Below are 19,735 nucleotides of genomic sequence, written 5' to 3' on the forward strand. Positions count from 1 at the left end.
AATTGACGTGGCAACATCTAATGGTCCAGAAGCGCGTTTCCACGGTAGGCCAAAGTCCACGCGTAACACAATGAATTATTAAAAGTCATAAGAAGCAAAGGCCAGGATTAGATCTGGAAATAAGATCCAATGGTTCATAATGCATCTGGCAAGGGGACGGTGACCGGAGCCACCGTCCTCTCCGGTGAACATGAAGATTCTGGTGACATTTGCAGGTTTCAAAAGCTTAACCAAAATACACGATCCATACATCATTGGAAAGCTAGGGTGATGTACATCACCCATGTTCCATTGGTTTCTCCTCTAGATCCTCATAGAGAGAGAAATCAGAGAGAGAAAATCATGGTGTTCATACTGAACTTCATGGATTTCAACAATTGAGCTCTCAAAACTATTGCCTCTATGAAGAGGACTTCAGCCAACACAATATCCAAGCATATAGGTCAAGAAATAGTGAGTTTCGAAGAAAAAACCAGTTGGAGAGAACCTTTGAATTGTGGTGATATGAGCTTGCTTCCTTGCTTCCTTTGGCCAAACAGAAGTAAAATGGACTATAGGATGAAGGTCTAGGAACTTTAGATCTAGAAATTCAACCAGATTTAGTTGAATTTCATATCTGAAAAATTTGAATGAAAATGAAATAGTTCCTTTGGTGAGAGGTTTAGTTTTCAGTTCAGCAGCATTTCAGGTTGACTCATGGATGAAAATTGAATGGAATGATGCCTCTATTTATAGCCAAGCATGGTGCAAGCAATGAGAAATCCGTGTGTGCATGGAAAGTGGATACTCTTTGCATGGGCTTGCATGATCATGTAAAGGGCCCAAATTCAATGCCAAATGCAATCTGTAGTGTAATTGAGCTGAAATGGACGTGTAATTGGTAATGCACAAGCTTGTGTAATGAGTTTCAACATGTTATGCACAATTATTCCTAAAACGTCTCCTCTTCGAAAATGCCTTTTTCCAAATCCAAACATGAGCATGCGAGTAATGGTTGGAAAGGTCTTGATGTAAGGAACAAATGTTATGCTGGGCAAAAATCCATTTGAAGTGTGAAAATTAGTAAATTTTGAGTTTAAAGTGTAAGGTGTAAAACATGTAAAGGCAAGGTTTCCAAATTTGGACAATGTTCAAGCCCCTCTGTTTTGATGATGCAAGCCCCAAATGACAAAATTCTCTAACATAAAAGTTGTAGATCTTTTCCAGACAATCAAAATGGACTTCAATTTTGCATCATTTGGATTTTTGATGAAAGAGTTATGGGCACTTGAAGTTGGACTTTTTTGCCTTTCAATGCATTTGGTCAAAAGTGACCTATAATGTTTTGCATTATCACATGTATTTCCTTTGAGATTTTGAAGTTTTGTTCAAAATAACATTTGAAGTAGACATCTTACACTTTCCAATTCATTTGATCCCACCTCAAAATCATAAAAAATGAATGAGTTATGTTCATTGGAAGTTGACCCAAAATTAGGGTTTCAGTCAAAATGACCTATAATGTATTGGAATCGGAGATGACCTTCCAAGCTTCATATCAATTTTTGATGAACATGAAAGTTGTTCATATTGTCCTTAAGAACATTTTTTCTTTTGGGATCATCTCCATTTGACCAACACATAAAACGTTAGGTCTCACATCATTTCAAAATAATCAGATGGATTGACTGATCAACTTCTCAAGTCTACAACTCATATCTTGATAAATTAATGATTGAGAACACTCAAATAAGTTCAAATATGCATGAAATGATGAGTTAAATAACTTCCCTTGATTGTATTTGATCATGGGCTGAGGTTGCTTCAAGAGTAAGGCATTGTGGATGATCAGATGAATTAGGGTTTCCTTGGGAAACAAACCTCAAACCCCTTGACTTGCTTTGATCAAAATGATGAATTGAGATGCTAGGGAGGCATATTTGATGGATGAGAGCTTTGGGAACCATTGCCATGTTTGCTTTCCTCTTTTCTTGGCCCTATCTTTGCACCCACGATCACCTTGAAGCTTTTGACCTTGTGATTGCTCAAGCTACAAACAAGAAATGTTAGTGACATATTTTTGTGCTTTTGGTTAATAAACAAAATAGGAAAAGCAATAATATACAATTCAAGCATGCTTGGTGATCTCAAACCACTCACAAGAGGTCCCACCCAAAGGTAAGGGGAACCAAGATGCTTATGATCCTTGAGGCAATGCAAATGCAATGTTATGATGCCATGAGGGATCTTAGGGTCAAAATTGGGGTCTTACAGATGCCCCTATTTAAGGTTATTCTAGCCGGAGATGTGAAGGTTAAAATCTTCGTCTCGACGAGGTAGAATGGGCTTAAATAATAACAAAGAGACGAATTTTGGTCCCTAAGGGACCTCATGATGCAAATGTATGTATGCAAAAGGCAACACTTTGTGGAGATATGTGTCCACAAAGAAGGAAAAGAAATCAGGAGCAACTGATAATCCATATGAGTAATTTACTCCATGGGACAGAGACTCTGGGACTCTCATGGGGATAAAAATGCGTGAGCAGGTCACTGTCGCATCACGCGAAAAACCGGCGGGAAAAGAAAGAAACAACAGAGCCGCCACCGTGCGTTATTTATCCCAAAAGAGGGAAAGGAAACGCTCGAAGTAAACCTGGGAAAGAACATGGTCTCGCGACCAAAGAGAATGGGTTCGGGAGTCGGTTATGCGAAGGGAAGGTATTAGCACCCCTATGCATCCGTCGTACTCGACGGGATCCACGCACAAATGGAAGGAATATTGGTTGCTAAAACACTGCTCAAACACACACACACTGGCTGAAAGAGACAAAAGAAACTGACTGAAACTGACTCGGCAGGACATCGTATCCTGGGCCTACTTAGTCTATCAGGCATAGACATCAGAGTCGAAGTAGTTCGGACTAGGGAAACGACACATGCTCGCTAGGATATCGCATCCCATGCATACGTATCTTCTCGGACGAGAGAAGAATCAGAGCATTCGTAGCTCGGCTGACACGCACACAAACAAACACAAACAAAGGCAAACGTGGAGCCTGAATGCCAATCACTGGACTTACATCAGCATCCGAACCAAGACACACGCAGGAAACCAACTGCCAATCGCTGGACTTATGTCGGACTCCAACCAGAACACACACAAGGGTGGTTAAGACACAAAGGGTTGAAAAAGAAAAAGGGCGCCCGGAGAGATCAGCTCAATCTCCTGCCTACATACTTCATCTGGCATGAAGATCAGGGCGATGTAGTTCCCCTACGCAGGGACAAAGGATCTAGCCTAACCAGATAACAGAGGGAGACACAACACTAGGGAGACTACGACTCGAGCCTAGATGTTGTCATGCAAAATTAACCCTAAGTTAAGGTTTCTACCTAACTTGCACAGGAAGCAAGCCTATCCTAAACATGACTTGCACCGGAAGCAAGCCACAACTAACCTAACTTGCACAGGAAGCAAAGGTCTCGATTGCAACTAGGGCAAGAGAAAGGGAAAGTCTCGATCGCAACGAGGGCGAGAGAAAGGAAAAGGCTCGATCGCAACGAGGGCGAAAGCAAACAAGGATTAGTCTAAACTAAACCTAACTTTCACAGGAAGCAAGTCAAACAAACATGCAAGCACAGGTAGCACACACTATACACAAGCAAGTGGCTCAAACAAGGGTTAGGTTTTAGTCGAGGGGTCATATCAACCTCAACAAACAAACCTCTGGAACTGGGTGAATGTGCTCTTAACCTTTACATTGAGAGCCAAGGTGAAGCAGATGAAAGGAGATGAGGGGTGTGCCTCATTGCTTCTATCTCTGATCAGGGAGAGCATCAAATATAAGAAAGTGTGGGAGTTCAGAAAGTAGGAACTCTCTCCACATTATTGACTCGATTGATCTTGGGTTTTGATCTCAATGCTACAACCATGTAATGGGAGCAAGGAGAAGACTCACTGAATAGTAGGGGATAGGTTGCTTATCCCTTTGATCTACCAATTGCCTTACTTGAAGGACTTTTCCTGCTTGGGACAAATATAAACACACACAAGCATTGCCTCTTAAGGAGGACTTCAGACAGTTTGCCCGGCCAAATAACAGGCCGGGTCTCCAGACTACATGAAGAAAGAGGGATTACCTCAAAGCAAATTGCTAAATAGCAAAGCAAAGCAAGTTCAAAGAACTTAAGCAACTAAATGGTACCTGAAATAGTCAAACAAATCAGTACACAGTTCAACAGTCAAAGCAAAATGAAGACAGTCAAAACAGATAAGCAAATGTGCAAAGCACAAGGCACAAAGCTTATGGGCCAAGCAACCTACAAAACAAAGATTAGCTCATGATAAACAATCAAGCTTAATCAAATGGGCAATGGTTTCTTTGAGGCATTATTGCTTAACCAAAAGTGATGAGCAGTGAAGATTCAGTAGCTTTTTGCTTGCAAATGCTCGAGACAGATGAAGATTCTTCTTCCACAAATTGAATGGTGAAGCAATCGTGGCTCAGCAACCCTTGTAGGAGCTTGAAACAAATTCTGCCATGGCTACACCTTGAGAAAACAGAGCACGAAATGGAACTTCCAGCAGGGATTTGAGGTTGCAAAGGGCTCTCAAATGATGTCCAGATGATGAAGGAACCAAAGGATGCTCGAGGGTTTTGGAAATTTTGGCCAGAAAAATGCAATGTGCAAAAATGCAATTTGAGAGAGAATGAGAGTTTTTCTGGTTTAGAGGCTGCTCGGGTTGCTTCAATGTGACAGAAAATGTGTTATATACTTCTGTTTAACATCAGCTAATGGAATGGTAAGCTTGATTAGCTCAAATGGAACCATTTGCACATTTTTGCTAATTTTGACCATATGGAAGTGGAGGTGCAAGTTCTGGCCGAGTTGGGCTTGCAAACAAGTCTCAAATAACCATTAAAACAATTTCCAAATGGCCACTTGTGCTGAAAAGCCTTAATTCAAAAAGTCAACATTTGGTCATACTTGAATTTAAATGAGACAAGTCAAAAAATGCCATTTTGATTGGCAAGGTTTTGGTGAATGATGAATGAATTTTTGAAAAGAGGGGATTAAATGGAGTTTGTAGGAAAAAACCCCATCAAATTTGGCCTTATGGTTCATGAGATATGGCTTGTTGAAGTTCACAAATTTTTGAAATTGAATTGATCATATCTTGACAACCATACATGGGATTTGGGTGTTCTTGGACTTTTTGAAAATGGGAGAACAAGATCTTCAACTTTCATGTTGGGAAAAAATTCATTTGAAGCTTGTATCATAATGCAAGTTGAGGATCAAGAAGTTTCCATTTTTGGCAGTTAAAATTACAGGTCTAGTTTCTATTTTTGGAAATTTTCTGATTGGCTTCAAATTCTTCAATGATGTTGATTGCCATGATATATGAGGCCTATTGGGACATGAATAAACTCTCTCAAACCATTTCCATCCATCAAAACCATAAAATCAACCACAGTTGACCAACTTTGACTTTCTAGGGTTTCGGACTGTCTGTGCCTGAATTAATGGCTTCTGAACATCCAACCCTTGACTTGAACACTTCAAATGGACCCTCTAGTCATGTGAACTTGTTGGACAAACCCTAGGGCCTTGGCTCCTTGAGAAACACCCTTGCTTGATTGGTTGACTGATCTCCTGATCAGTTTGACCTAATTCTTGACTTGCTTGCTCTTGAGGCAACTGGGGACAATGCAATGCTATGCCATGGATCATGATATGCTATGACTTAATATGAAAATGTATGTACAATGATAGGTGCAAATTTGAGGTGCTACAGCTGCCCCTATTCAATCAGCTGGGAACCCGAACGGATGATAGCAACGGCTGTCAGTCTTTCAGGGTAAACAGGGATTGAATACAAAAGAACCGTAGAAATTTGCACCGACTGGATATGATACAAGAAGAACCACGTCATTTACCGATGACAACTGCCTGACAGCTTCAGAAAAGCAAAACCATTTACCGATGGTTGCTGGGAAAACAAACTTCTGAAAAGTGAAACCATTTACCGATGGTTAAAACTTGATATTTATCGATATCAACTTCAGCAAGACCATTTACCGATGGCTGCTGGGAAACAACTTCTGAAAAGTGAAACCATTTACCGATGGTTAAAACTTGATATTTATCGATATCAACTTCAGCAAGACCATTTACCGATGGCTGCTGGGAAACAACTTCTGAAAAGTGAAACCATTTACCGATGGTTAAAACTTGATATTTATCGATATCAACTTCAGCAAGACCATTTACCGATGGCTGCTGGGAAACAACTTCTGAAAAGTGAAACCATTTACCGATGGTTAAAACTTGATATTTACCGATATCAACTTCAGCAAGACCATTTACCGATGGCTGCTGGGAAACAACTTGATGTAGAAGGGAAGCAGGACCATTTACCGATGGTGGCTTCAGAGCAACTTGACATTTACCGATGTCAACCCTAGCAAGACCATTTACCGATGGCTGCTGCGACTGGGAATTCGATATTTACCGATATCGAAGAAACTGGGCCATTTACCGATGGCATCTCCGCTTGGGGAGGAACAAAAATCTTTGTGGTAATACCAGACAAGACGTTTACCGACGACCTCTGGGGATTTTGATTTTACTAACGAGAGAACAAAGAATGACCAGACATTTACCGATGACTGGGATGAGAAATTTATTGGGGAAAGACAAACAAATATTTGCAACTGGAAACCAGATAGGACATTTACAGATGACTCTACTGGGGATTTCTAGCTGGGGAATTATCAGACATTTACCGATGACTGACGGAAAGACTCGATGTTTACCGACACCGAAGCAATGGTGTTTACCGACACCAAAAAAATGATAGAACACACGCGGGTGCTGACACGACACTTACTGGTGTCACAAGAACGACATCTGAGATATGTCAAAGCAAGGCTGATCACTTGCTAGGGGTCTCACTGGGGGAAACAAACTTTCTGTCACCATCGGGTGAGGAAATAAACCTCTGTGGGGATATCAATCCTGAGTGCTGTCAGAAGCAACTGTAGCAGACTTGCTGGGCTGATGTTGAACAAAAATGATCCACCTCTGCCGGGGATACGGCCTGATGTGGTTTCGAACACATGAATGCATATGTTTGAATTTTTCTATGGCGTAATGCTCCATATGGGATGGAAATGCTACGCAGTTTGAGGATGCAATGATTACTATATGCAATGCAATATGATAAGAACTCTGCGGGAGAAATACACAGGACGACTGTGTTGAGGAATCTTCAATACAAATCCGCTGGGGGAGTAGGACAAGGCAACTGCTGGGGAACCAACCATACGAATCCACTAGGGGAAGACAAGGCAACTCGCTGGGGAGCCAACCATACGAATCCACTAGGGGAAGACAAGGCAACTCGCTGGGGAGTAATAAAGCAACTCTGCTAGGGGAAAGCAACGGTAAACTGCTGGGGAATAGCCCAATCAATCCACAAAAAATTCCGCTTGGGAAGCTAAACCAGGCAACTCTCTGGGGATAAGACCCACGATATTCACAAGTAGAAACAAACTCAGCTGGGGATGCGGGTATCGATCTGCTACGATAACTCGTTCAATCCACTGGTAGGATGAACTCTGCTGGAGAGATAACTGCTTCGCTGGGGAAGGCTTAAACAATCCATAGTCAGGAGAATGATTTCGTCTGGGGAAAGCACTGCTGGGGAATGCTCACAGGTGACGACCTTACTGGGGAAAATATTCATAGGTGACGACCTTACTGGGGAAGATATTCACAGGTGACGACCTGCAAATCGAACAACAGATGCCCCAGGGAATACATGGACAAGATACGCTCAAGTGTCCTCAACATTCAAAATGATTTTCAAATGTTTTTAATCTTTCTGCACGTCATTGTTTAGCCTTCATGTTTTTAGATGCAATGTTTATCAAAAAATTCGGACGTTTTTGCAAACAAAACAGTAAAAGTAAAAACAAGAGAGCAATTATCTGAATAACGACTTTTATTGATTGAAAATGGGCCTGAAAAGGCAAATACATTGGGAAGCAATTCCTAGAAAGAGGTAATCGCACACAAAAGGAAAATAAACTATCCTAATGGCAATGTGAACACGGCATCCACTGTTTCCCAACTCTGTTATAACTCATAGATCATCAGTTTCCTCCCAATTCCTTGCTTTCTGAGAAGACTGACTGGACCGATCACATCTTTCGAGATGGCAGCTGACGAAGCATGATGAAGTACAGATGACTTAGATTGTAGTCTTCGCTTTAATCCCTCTTTTGGCTGGATCGCCCTTTCGGGTTTTCAATCCACCGGGATACCCATTTTTGCCTAAGCCGCCCTTGCGGGTTTTCGACTTACCGGGTGTACAATTTTTTCATTTTTATCCCTAACTTTTTCCCGAACCTTTTCTTTCTGTTTTTGGTTCGCCGGGATGCCCATTTTTGCCTGGACTCTTTTATTCTTTTTGTCCAGCGGGTCAATTTATGCGAAGTATTTTTTGACTACATCTGAGTTAACAGGGGAAGGAAAATCTTCACCATCCATAGTTGTAAGCATCAAGGCTCCACCGGAGAAGACCTTCTTCACAACATATGGACCTTCGTAATTAGGAGTCCACTTGCCCCTGTTATCTGTACCGGGAGGAAGGATCCTCTTCAGAACTAGATCGCCAGTCTGAAATGTCCGAGGACGCACTTTCTGATCAAAGGTTCGCTTCATCCTTCTCTGGTATAACTGCCCATGGCACACAGCTGCTAACCGTATTTCTTCGATAAGGCTTAACTCATTAAACCTTGTTCGAATCCACTCGGCTTCGTCCAGCTTGACATCTAAGAGTACCCTCAGAGAAGGGATCTCCACTTCAACAGGTAGGACTGCTTCCATACCATACACAAGGGAGTAGGGGGTTGCCCCGGTCGACGTACGTACTGAGGTACGGTACCCATGCAAAGCGAAAGGCAACATCTCATGCCAATCCTTGTACGTAACGACCATCTTCTGCACAATCTTCTTGATATTCTTGTTAGCTGCCTCTACAACACCATTCATCTTCGGTCTGTAAGGAGAAGAATTGTGATGTTCCATCTTGAAATCTTTGCATAAGTCTTTCATCATCTTGTTGTTGAGATTTGAACCATTGTCAGTGATGATTCTCTCAGGGATTCCATAACGACAGATGATTTCCTTTTTGATGAAACGGGCAACCACTTGTTTGGTGACATTGGCATAGGAAGCTGCTTCCACCCATTTGGTGAAGTAATCGATCGCCACCAAAATGAAGCGATGTCCATTAGAAGCAGTAGGCTCTATCTTCCCAATCATATCAATGCCCCACATGGCAAACGGCCAAGGCGAGTTCATGACATTCAATGGGCTTGATGGTACATGCACCTTGTCAGCATAGATTTGACACTTATGGCATTTCCGAGCATATTTGAAGCAATCGGATTCCATAGTCATCCAATAATATCCGGCTCTCAGCAATTTCTTCGACATTGCATGACCACCAGCATGGGTACCAAACGAACCCTCGTGCACTTCTTGCATTAACATGTCTGCTTCGTGTCTATCCACGCATCTGAGCAACACCATGTCAAAGTTTCTCTTGTATAGCACATCATCCTGATTCAGATAAAAACTTCCAGCCAGCCTTCTCAGGGTCTTCTTATCATTCTTCGATGCACCCTCAGGATACTCTTGAGTCTTGAGGAAGTTCTTGATGTCATAATACCACGGTTTCTCATCAATCGCCACAACAGACTCGGCTGCAAACACATATGCAGGCCTCTCGAGTCGATTTACTGCAACATGTGGCACATGATTCCACCAATGAAGCTTTATCATGGAGGATAAAGTAGCCAAGGCATCAGCCATCTGATTCTCGTCCCGAGGGACCTGATACAACTTCACCTTCTTGAAGAACGTCAGTAATCTTCTGGTGTAATCTCTATACGGAATCAGATGCGGCTGGTTTGTATTCCAATCTCCATTGACCTGATTGATCACAAGAGCAGAATCTCCAAATATGTCAAGTGTTTTGATCCTCAGATCAATGGCTTCTTCTATCCCCATGATACAAGCCTCATACTCAGCTTCATTGTTGGTGACGTCAAAAGTCAATCTGGCAGAAAAAGGTATATGGGCACCTTTGGGATTGATCAACACTGCCCCAACACCATTACCGTTCATATTCACAGCCCCATCGAACATGAGTGTCCACTTGTCATCAGGATTCGGTCCTTCCTCGACAGGTGGCTCTTCACAATCTTTCGTCTTCAGGTACATGATGTCTTCATCAGGGAATTCAAACATCATTGGCTGATAATCATCGATTGGTTGTTCGGCAAGATAGTCTGACAGAATACTACCTTTGATGGCCTTCTGAGACGTGTACTGAATGTCATACTCCGTTAAGATCATCTGCCAACGGGCAACACGTCCGGTGAGAGCTGGCTTCTCAAAGATGTATTTGACTGGATCCATCCTAGAAATCAACAGAGTAGTATGGTTCAGCATATACTGCCTTAGTCGGCGAGCAGCCCAGGCCAAAGCACAACAAGTTTTCTCGAGCAGTGAATATCTTGTTTCACAGTCGGTAAACTTTTTGCTTAGGTAGTATATGGCATGCTCTTTTCGACCAGACTCGTCATGCTGCCCCAATACACACCCCATCGAAGTCTCGGTAACTGACAGGTACATTATCAATGGTCTCCCTGGAACTGGAGGAATCAGGATTGGAGGTTTCTGTAGATATTCTTTGATTTTGTCAAAAGCTTTCTGACAATCATCATTCCATTTGATTGCCTGGTTTTTTCTGAGTAGTTTGAAAATTGGTTCACATGTGGCAGTTAGATGAGATATGAACCTTGCAATGTAGTTCAACCTCCCTAAAAACCCACGGACTTGCTTTTCTGTCTTCGGTTCAGGCATCTCTTGAATAGCTTTGACTTTTGCTGGGTCGACCTCAATCCCTTTCTCACTGACAATGAAGCCTAAGAGCTTCCCAGATCTCACTCCAAACGTACACTTGTTCGGATTCAGCCTCAGCTTGAATTTGACCAGTCTGTCAAACAACTTCTGCAAATTAACCAGGTGCTCCTCTTCTGTCTGCGACTTCGCAATCATATCATCCACATACACTTCGATTTCATTGTGCATCATGTCATGAAAGAGAGTCGTCATTGCCCTCTGATAGGTAGCACCGACATTCTTCAACCCAAATGGCATCACTTTGTAGCAGAACGTGCCCCAAGGTGTAATGAACGTCGTCTTTTCCATGTCCTCTGGCGCCATCTTGATCTGGTTATAGCCTGAGAAACCGTCCATGAAAGAGAATACCGAGGATTGAGCCGTATTATCAACCAATACATCGATGTGAGGTAATGGGAAATCATCTTTCGGACTCGCCCTATTCAAATCCCGGTAATCGACACACATTCTGACTTTGCCATCCTTCTTTGGCACGGGAACAATGTTGGCAACCCACGGCGGGTAACTTGTAACAGCCAGGAAACCTGCATCCCACTGCTTCTGAACCTCTTCTTTGATCTTGACAGCCATATCAGGACTAGTTCTGCGAAGCTTCTGCTTGACCGACGGGCACTCTTCTCTAAGAGGTAACCGATGCACCACAATGTCTGTATCCAACCCAGGCATATCTTGGTATGACCAGGCGAATATTTCCACATATTCTTTCAGCATCTCAACTAACCTCCTCTTGACAGAGTCTTCTAAAGCAGCCCCGATCTTGATCTCTCTTCTGGCGTCCTCAGTACCCAGATTGACAATTTCCAACTCCTCCTGATGAGGTTGGATGACCCTTTCCTCTTGCTTCAGTAGTCTGACCAATTCAGCAGGGAGTTCACAGTCTTCCTCACTCTCCTCTTCAGCTTGGTAGATGGGATTGTCGAAATCATACTGAGCCATAACAGAGTCGTTCACAGTGGATGCCAAAATATTATTTCTGCATGTTTAATGTTTTGTTTTTAGAAAAAGATTTCAATAAAGTCAAAAAAACAAAAACATTGCCATTTTTATTGTTTTGAAAAAAGTGAAAAAGCAGAAAAAAAAGAAAGACAAAGATCTCAAAATTTGATTACAAAACGTCCTTTATTTATAAACATTGTAAACATGATGTGGCCCTACAATGAACCACTACGCCTTGGGCAGGACGTAGGATTTTCATGCAAAATGAAAAAAACGAAGGAAAATTACTCTGTCAGTAGAGTAACTTGGACCACTTCTTCAGCCGTCCAATTGTTGACAGATTCGCCTGGTGCACAAGGGCGGACCCAGACATCCAAATCACAGTCACAGTCTTCACCATCAGTAGCAAAGACATCCTCATGGTTCATCAGCCCAGCGCTGGTAAAGGTACTCGGACCTGCTTGTACGCTCTGCTCTGCTTGGAGAGGCTCATACCCAATGCCGAATTTGTCTTCTTTAACCGGCAAGTCAACCATCTTGCCCCAGCCCTCGGCTTTGCCGGAGTCAACCACCTCTTTGGCCTGCCTGTAGGATGCAATCGAAGCACCTGGCTTCCTCTGCTCAGCACAAGCTACCCCTTCAAGCGCCACAGTCTCAAATGCCTGGCACAGGGTTTCGTGGATCTCGCCATCCACCTCAACATATTTGAATGAGGAGAGATGACTCACCAGAATTTCCTCTTCGCCACATACGGTCACAATCTGACCGTTCCAGACATACTTGAGTTTTTGATGGAGAGTTGACGAGACTGCTCCAGCGGCGTGAATCCATGGACGCCCCAACAGACAGCTATAAGCAGGCTGAATGTCCATCACATAGAACACGATGTCGAAAACCTCCGGACCTATCTTTACCGACAAGGTGACTTCACCAAACACAGAACGTTTGGATCCGTCGAATGCACGCACAATCAGGTCACTGGGAGTGAGCACGACTCCCTCGACATCGATCTTCTTCAATATCTGCTTGGGTAGGACATTCAGGGACGACCCGGTGTCCACCAGCACGTGAGATAATACAGCACCCTTGCACTCCATAGTGATGTGCAAGGCTTTGTTATGATTGCGACCCTCAGGCGTTAGGTCTAGGTCAGTGAAACCTACACCATGCCTGGTACTCACATTGGCTAGTACACCTTCCAGCTGGTTGACAGATATCTCTTGCGGGACGTATGCCATATTCAGCATCTTCAGCAAAGCGTCCCGATGTGCCTCAGAACACATCAGCAAAGAGAGTATCGAAATCTTTGACGGAGTTTGGTTGAGCTGATCTACGATCTTGTAGTCACTCTTTTTGATAATTTTCATGAACTGCTCAACATCTTTTTCGAAAGAACCCTCAGCCTCCTTCTGAGCCGGTTCTTCGTCAACCACTGCTTGTTTGCCCTTAGCTCTGGCGGATGCCTCAGCAGCAGCATCCCTCAAAGGCTGAGGAGCAAACAGTCGTCCACTCCTAGTGAAACCTCCTGGCCCTCCAACATTGTCCACTACCGGACTTGTAACCGCAGGAGTCCTCACTGGAGCACTGATTGTTACAGGCGCTTGCACAGCTGGTCTTGTCTGGTTACCAGCCCTTCTATCACGGCGATAGGCGTTGTCATATCTCCACGACACAACATTACTGTTCTCAACTCGTCCTCTGCCGGACGCCACAATAGTAGTAGGTGCACGGATGGTTACCGGAATTGGGATGGTAACCGGAGTATTGCTCGTGGTAGGTGCACTGACAGCCCCTCTTCCTCGTCCCTCAGACGGCTTGTAAAATATGGTGACAGTAGACACTGCCCCATTATCTTTACTGGCCCGGCTAAACTGGAGACAACCCTCATCAATCAGCTTCTGAATACCAGCCCTCAGCTGGTCACAACCATTATCCGTTTCTGAACAACCCACACAGCCCTCTGCACAGCCCGGGTCAACACCCCCCTTCAGCAAACGGTCTTTCACTACCAACAGAGACGTCTGAACATCTTCCACATTTACTACCAAGTCTGCAGCCTCTCCTCCTTCGACATTGTTAACCCTATGCCCACCATGCTGAGGCATAGGATTGTTCACTACATTTGGAACTGGAGAAAAATTGATTGCCTTGGCATCAATCAGATCTTGTACCTTATGTTGCAAAGCCCGACATCTTTCAGTATGGTGGCCTGGTGCCCCAGAATGAAAGTCACATCTAACGTTTGCATCATAACCCGGAGGCAGTACTGTTGGAGTAGCCATCGTACGCAATTCCACAAACCCTAACCGGAGTAGTTCGGGCAATAATTCGGCGTACGTCATAGGCAGCGGGTCAAATCTTCTATCAGGATTCAACCTCTGTCTCTGCTGATAAGGACGTTGCTGCTGTTGCTGCTGTTGTTGCGGTTGTTGTTGAACTCTCTGTTGTTGTTGTGGACGAGATTGAGGTGCAGGAATAGTCACTGCAGCCACTGGACGATACTGATCTCTGTTTGCACTTGCTCTGTACACACCCCCTCTGTGTTGTACAGCATTGGTCTCTCCTTCTCTACGGCGAGGTGCCCCAGAGAAGGGTTTCTTCGAGGACGACGAAGAACCTGCGTCATGAATCCTCCCAGCTTTGATCAAACTTTCTGTTCTCTCGCCACAGATGACGACGTCAGAAAAACTTCCGAATGGGCAGCTTCCCATCCGGTCCATATATACACCTTGCAGAGTACTGACGAACATGTCAGTCAACTCCCTTTCCAGCATAGGGGGTTGAACTCTCGCAGCTAGTTCACGCCACCTCTGGGCGTACTCCTTAAAGCTTTCATTATTCTTCTGACAAAGACTCTGCAGCTGAGTCCTGGTCGGAGCCATGTCCATATTATGCTTGTACTGTCTGAGGAACGCCTCACCCAGATCTCTCCAGCATCTGATGGAATCCCGCTTCAACTCCATATACCAATCCAAAGACGCCCCAGATAGGCTGTCTTGGAAGAAATACATCCACATCTTCTCATCGTCAGTGTATGCGGATATCTTTCTGTAGTATGCCTGCACGTGGGTGCGAGGGCAGGAGGTACCGTTGTATTTATCAAATGACGGCGCCTTGAATTTGTGCGGGATTCTCAGTCCTTCCACCAACCCCATGTTTGTAACATCAAAACCTAGGGAGTTTTGACATTCCATTGCCCTGATCTTCTCAGCAAGGGCCTCAACTTTGCGATCTCTCGCATCATTTCTACCCAAGATGTCGTCGTCTTCGCTGAGCATAGTGAACAAATCCTCTTGTCTGTCAACAATCGGAATTCTGTTACGGGCTGGAACATGGATGACTCTGGCACTAGCAGCATCTGGAGCAATCGGCTGACCGTCGACTCGAATACCCCTCAACTCTTCACCTACAGCATAGTTGTTGACGGGAATAGCAGCAGCAGGAGTGTCAGGAACTGGGTTCCCTTCTGGCAGAGCCTGGTTAGGCGGTGGGATTACAGCTTCTTGCCTCTGAACCAGTGCTCGGAGTTCTTCTTGTCCTTGCGCAACCCCTTGCATCATGTGCATGAACTGGGCCATGTTAGCCCTCATCTCAGCCAACTCAGCTTGTACTTGATCCATGTTGCGTTGATGGTTGAGTCGCGTTGAGTAGCGGTGCGGTCTCTGATCAGCTATCCTGCCTGAACACAGGAACCAGAGTGAGAAGTCGGGCGCCAGAACACCTGTAATGCGAGAATATGCAAAAATGAAATGTTAATGCAATGACATGTTTATCACTTCAAAAGAGTATTCTACATCCTTGATTCCAGTCTCACGAGAAAATCGAGCCATAGATAAAATTCGGAGATTAAGATACAATAGAGAAAAGGTCTTCATACAGATAAATTTAAAAAGAAAGGTCTTAGCCAATAGTACATCAAAAGATGACCTCCACAACAAGCCTGTGGATCGTCACTACATAACAACCAAGCAATAAGTAAAAAGCAATAAACAGGACTCAGCCTCCCGTGTACAAACCATGAGGACTGCTCCTCACTTCTTCCAGTAATGCTATCGTGTCGGGATGACCTGGAGATTCTGTCAAACGCCGGATAAGCAGATTCCTCTGGTAAATAACTTCATCCATCTTGTTGATGTGCTCTCTGTAGTAATTCTCATCATCCTCTCCGAATACCTCTACAAGTCTGGATTTCTTCAAACCTGCCAACTCCTTAAGTTCTTCAATCTGTCCTCGAGCCTCATTGAGTTGATCGGTGATGTACCCATTGGTAGAACGGGCACACAGAAGCTCATGGTTCTTCTCTTTCAACAAAGTCTTCAATTTCTCCATCTGACCAGTCAGTTCGGTCACCACCTCCTCCTCCTTTGCCTTCCGAGAAGTTGAAAATGCATCCCATCGCTCTTGCCACCCGGCTAATTTACCCTGAGCATCCATTAATTGTTGCTTGACTCGCCTCAACTCAGAGCTGGATGATCCCAAGGCCTTGTCTGTCTTCCAGAAGAAGTCCATCTCCACAGCTAATTTTCCTTCTGCTTCCTCTTGCAGTCTGACGGCTTCCGCCTTCTGATATTCTGCCTCATGGAATTGATGCATAGAGTCTTGCAATTTCACACTTAACCCCGAGTTTTCAATTTGAAGCTCCTCCATGGCTTTCTTCAATTTGTCATACTCCTCCTGGCTCACCACTGTTGACTGTGCAGGAGTCGGCGGATACAGAGGTTCTTCTATAGGAAACGGCAGACCAAACTCTTTAACTCTTCCTTGAAGCCACTCTTCATACAGAGGATAAGTCCTACAATCTCCTTTTCCAAGTACAACTCCTCCTCGCTTGATCATCTTGAGCCAGGCCTCAGCTTCCTTACGGGATACAGTCAAATCAGGCGAAGAATGGAAAAACAATGATTCTTCCACGTCCTTTTCAAAAGGCGGAGTTCTTAAAGCATACCCAAACTGTCTAACTGCTAGAGAAGGATTATAGTTGATTCCTCCTCTTCTTCCTACCAACGGTACATTTGGGAAATTCCCACAACTGTGAATAATATCTGCCCGAAGCAAGCTCCGATCAGACCACCAAGAAATATCTTCGGCTCTCAACCCCATTAATCTCTTTGACCAACTCAACGAGCCCTCGACATCAACGAACGCTTCTGATTTGGGCAGGTGAGAACTGAACCATCTGTAAAACAAAGGCGCACAACAATTCACCAATCCTCCTTTTCTATTCTCATTCCTGTGATGCACCGAATGAAAGAAATCTCCCAGTAAGGTCGGCACCGGATTTCCCAACACAAAAAGGCGCACTGCGTCCATGTCCACAAATTTGGCAACATTAGGGAATAGGACAATCCCATACGCACAAAGAGCCAACACAGCATTGAAACCCCTCTGATCACCATCTTCAAGTTTCTTCCTTGCCTCTCCCAGCAAGAAACTCAAATGAAAACCACTGACTCCTCCCTTCTGACATATATTAACCTTCAAGACCGATTTCCCCAAATATGTGGCCGAAGCAACCATGCTGAGATCGGGTAGAAGCTCAGATCTGTAGAATAACAATTGTGACTTAATAGGAACTCTGAGAAAACTGGAAATCTCCTCCAAAGTAGGGACCAAAATATAATCCGGGAATGTGAAACACCTCAATGGAGGGTCATAGAACTGCAGCAGTGTAAAGAGAGCATCGTGTTGATCTTTGGAGAGAACTGTGACGAAGCTTAGAATCAAACCATAATCCTTCCGGAATCCTTCTAGAGAATCGTGATCCATTAACTTCATCAGTTGTTGAATAGGCTCCAAACAAACCACTGGAAACTTGTAAGCGACATGTCTCTTTCTGCCAATATCCATCTCAGGAGAACCAGAAAACCCCGACCGGAATCAAGAAGAAGATGTAAACCCCCTAGAAATGGATAAACATGTGTTAGATGATATGAATGCAAAATGATGTGATGCAATGTAATGACATGGAAACCAGGACTGCTGTATCTGCTTAAACATCTGTCGGGTTGCACTGTCTGAAGAAAAACCCACTGAGGAATATAATACAAGACCAAAACTATGCTCCAGAAAACCGGGTTGGTTGGAAGTTAAGGTTTCCTGAATTTAGCCCGCCCCTCACTTGTAGGTTCTAAGAACAGAAGTTTGTCAGTTTCAGCCCTTCAGTCGAGAATAATACGTTTACCACTGAAGGTTTGGCATTATTACGGGATAAACGACCTCTGCTGACTCCCCTCAACAGGATATCCTAGAGCAAGTTCCCAGTCTCGGGGTCCTCGGATTGAGCAGCGAGAATGCGCCCACCAGAGCTAACATAATCACGTCTCGGAGGAGAGGCCTCGACTGAGTTCTCGGGAAATGGTCACCAGAGTCGATGATTTCTAAAGGAACATTTGTCGTTATGGAACACCCATAGGACAAAATATATCCAACAGAAACCTCGTCTGGAATGTGGGTCTCATGAACGACTTAACGTAGCAACATGCCACGCAAGCCTCATGACTATCCACTCTAACACCTATGTGTACACTCAAGCCTGGGTAGTGGGCTTATTTCTCACAAAATATCCCATCCCAACAAACAGACAACCAGCAGATGAATATGAATGAATGCAAACATTAATGCAAACAATAAAGGCAAACAGTAAATGCAAACATATACAAATGAATGCAATAAATAAACACAGCAAATAGCAACCAAAACCCTAACCTAGAGAGCGCTAGGAGAGACTCGCTCAGGGAAGATGGACCAGCACAGGTCAACTTCTCTACGTCCCCAGCAGAGTCGCCAGCTGTCGCATCACGCGAAAAACCGGCGGGAAAAGAAAGAAACAACAGAGCCGCCACCGTGCGTTATTTATCCCAAAAGAGGGAAAGGAAACGCTCGAAGTAAACCTGGGAAAGAACATGGTCTCGCGACCAAAGAGAATGGGTTCGGGAGTCGGTTATGCGAAGGGAAGGTATTAGCACCCCTACGCATCCGTCGTACTCGACGGGATCCACGCACAAATGGAAGGAATATTGGTTGCTAAAACACTGCTCAAACACACACACACTGGCTGAAAGAGACAAAAGAAACTGACTGAAACTGACTCGGCAGGACATCGTATCCTGGGCCTACTTAGTCTATCAGACATAGACATCAGAGTCGAAGTAGTTCGGACTGGGGAAACGACACATGCTCGCTAGGATATCGCATCCCATGCATACGTATCTTCTCGGACGAGAGAAGAATCAGAGCATTCGTAGCTCGGCTGACACGCACACAAACAAACACAAACAAAGGCAAACGTGGAGCCTGAATGCCAATCACTGGACTTACATCAGCATCCGAACCAAGACACACGCAGGAAACCAACTGCCAATCGTTGGACTTATGTCGGACTCCAATCAGGACACACACAAGGGTGGTTAAGACACAAAGGGTTGAAAAAGAAAAAGGGCGCCCGGAGAGATCAGCTCAATCTCCTGCCTACATACTTCATCTGGCATGAAGATCAGGGCGATGTAGTTCCCCTACGCAGGGACAAAGGATCTAGCCTAACCAGATAACAGAGGGAGACACAACACTAGGGAGACTACGACTCGAGCCTAGATGTTGTCATGCAAAATCAACCCTAAGTTAAGGTTTCTAGCTAACTTGCACAGGAAGCAAGCCTATCCTAAACATGACTTGCACAGGAAGCAAGCCACAACTAACCTAACTTGCACAGGAAGCAAGGGTCTCGATTGCAACTAGGGCAAGAGAAAGGGGAGGTCTCAATCGCAACGAGGGCGAGAGAAAAGAATTAGTGTTAGTGGTTAGTCAAACTCGACAAG

This window comes from Lathyrus oleraceus, chromosome 7 (assembly GCF_024323335.1).
Source record: "Lathyrus oleraceus cultivar Zhongwan6 chromosome 7, CAAS_Psat_ZW6_1.0, whole genome shotgun sequence".
Lineage (NCBI taxonomy): Eukaryota > Viridiplantae > Streptophyta > Magnoliopsida > Fabales > Fabaceae > Lathyrus > Lathyrus oleraceus.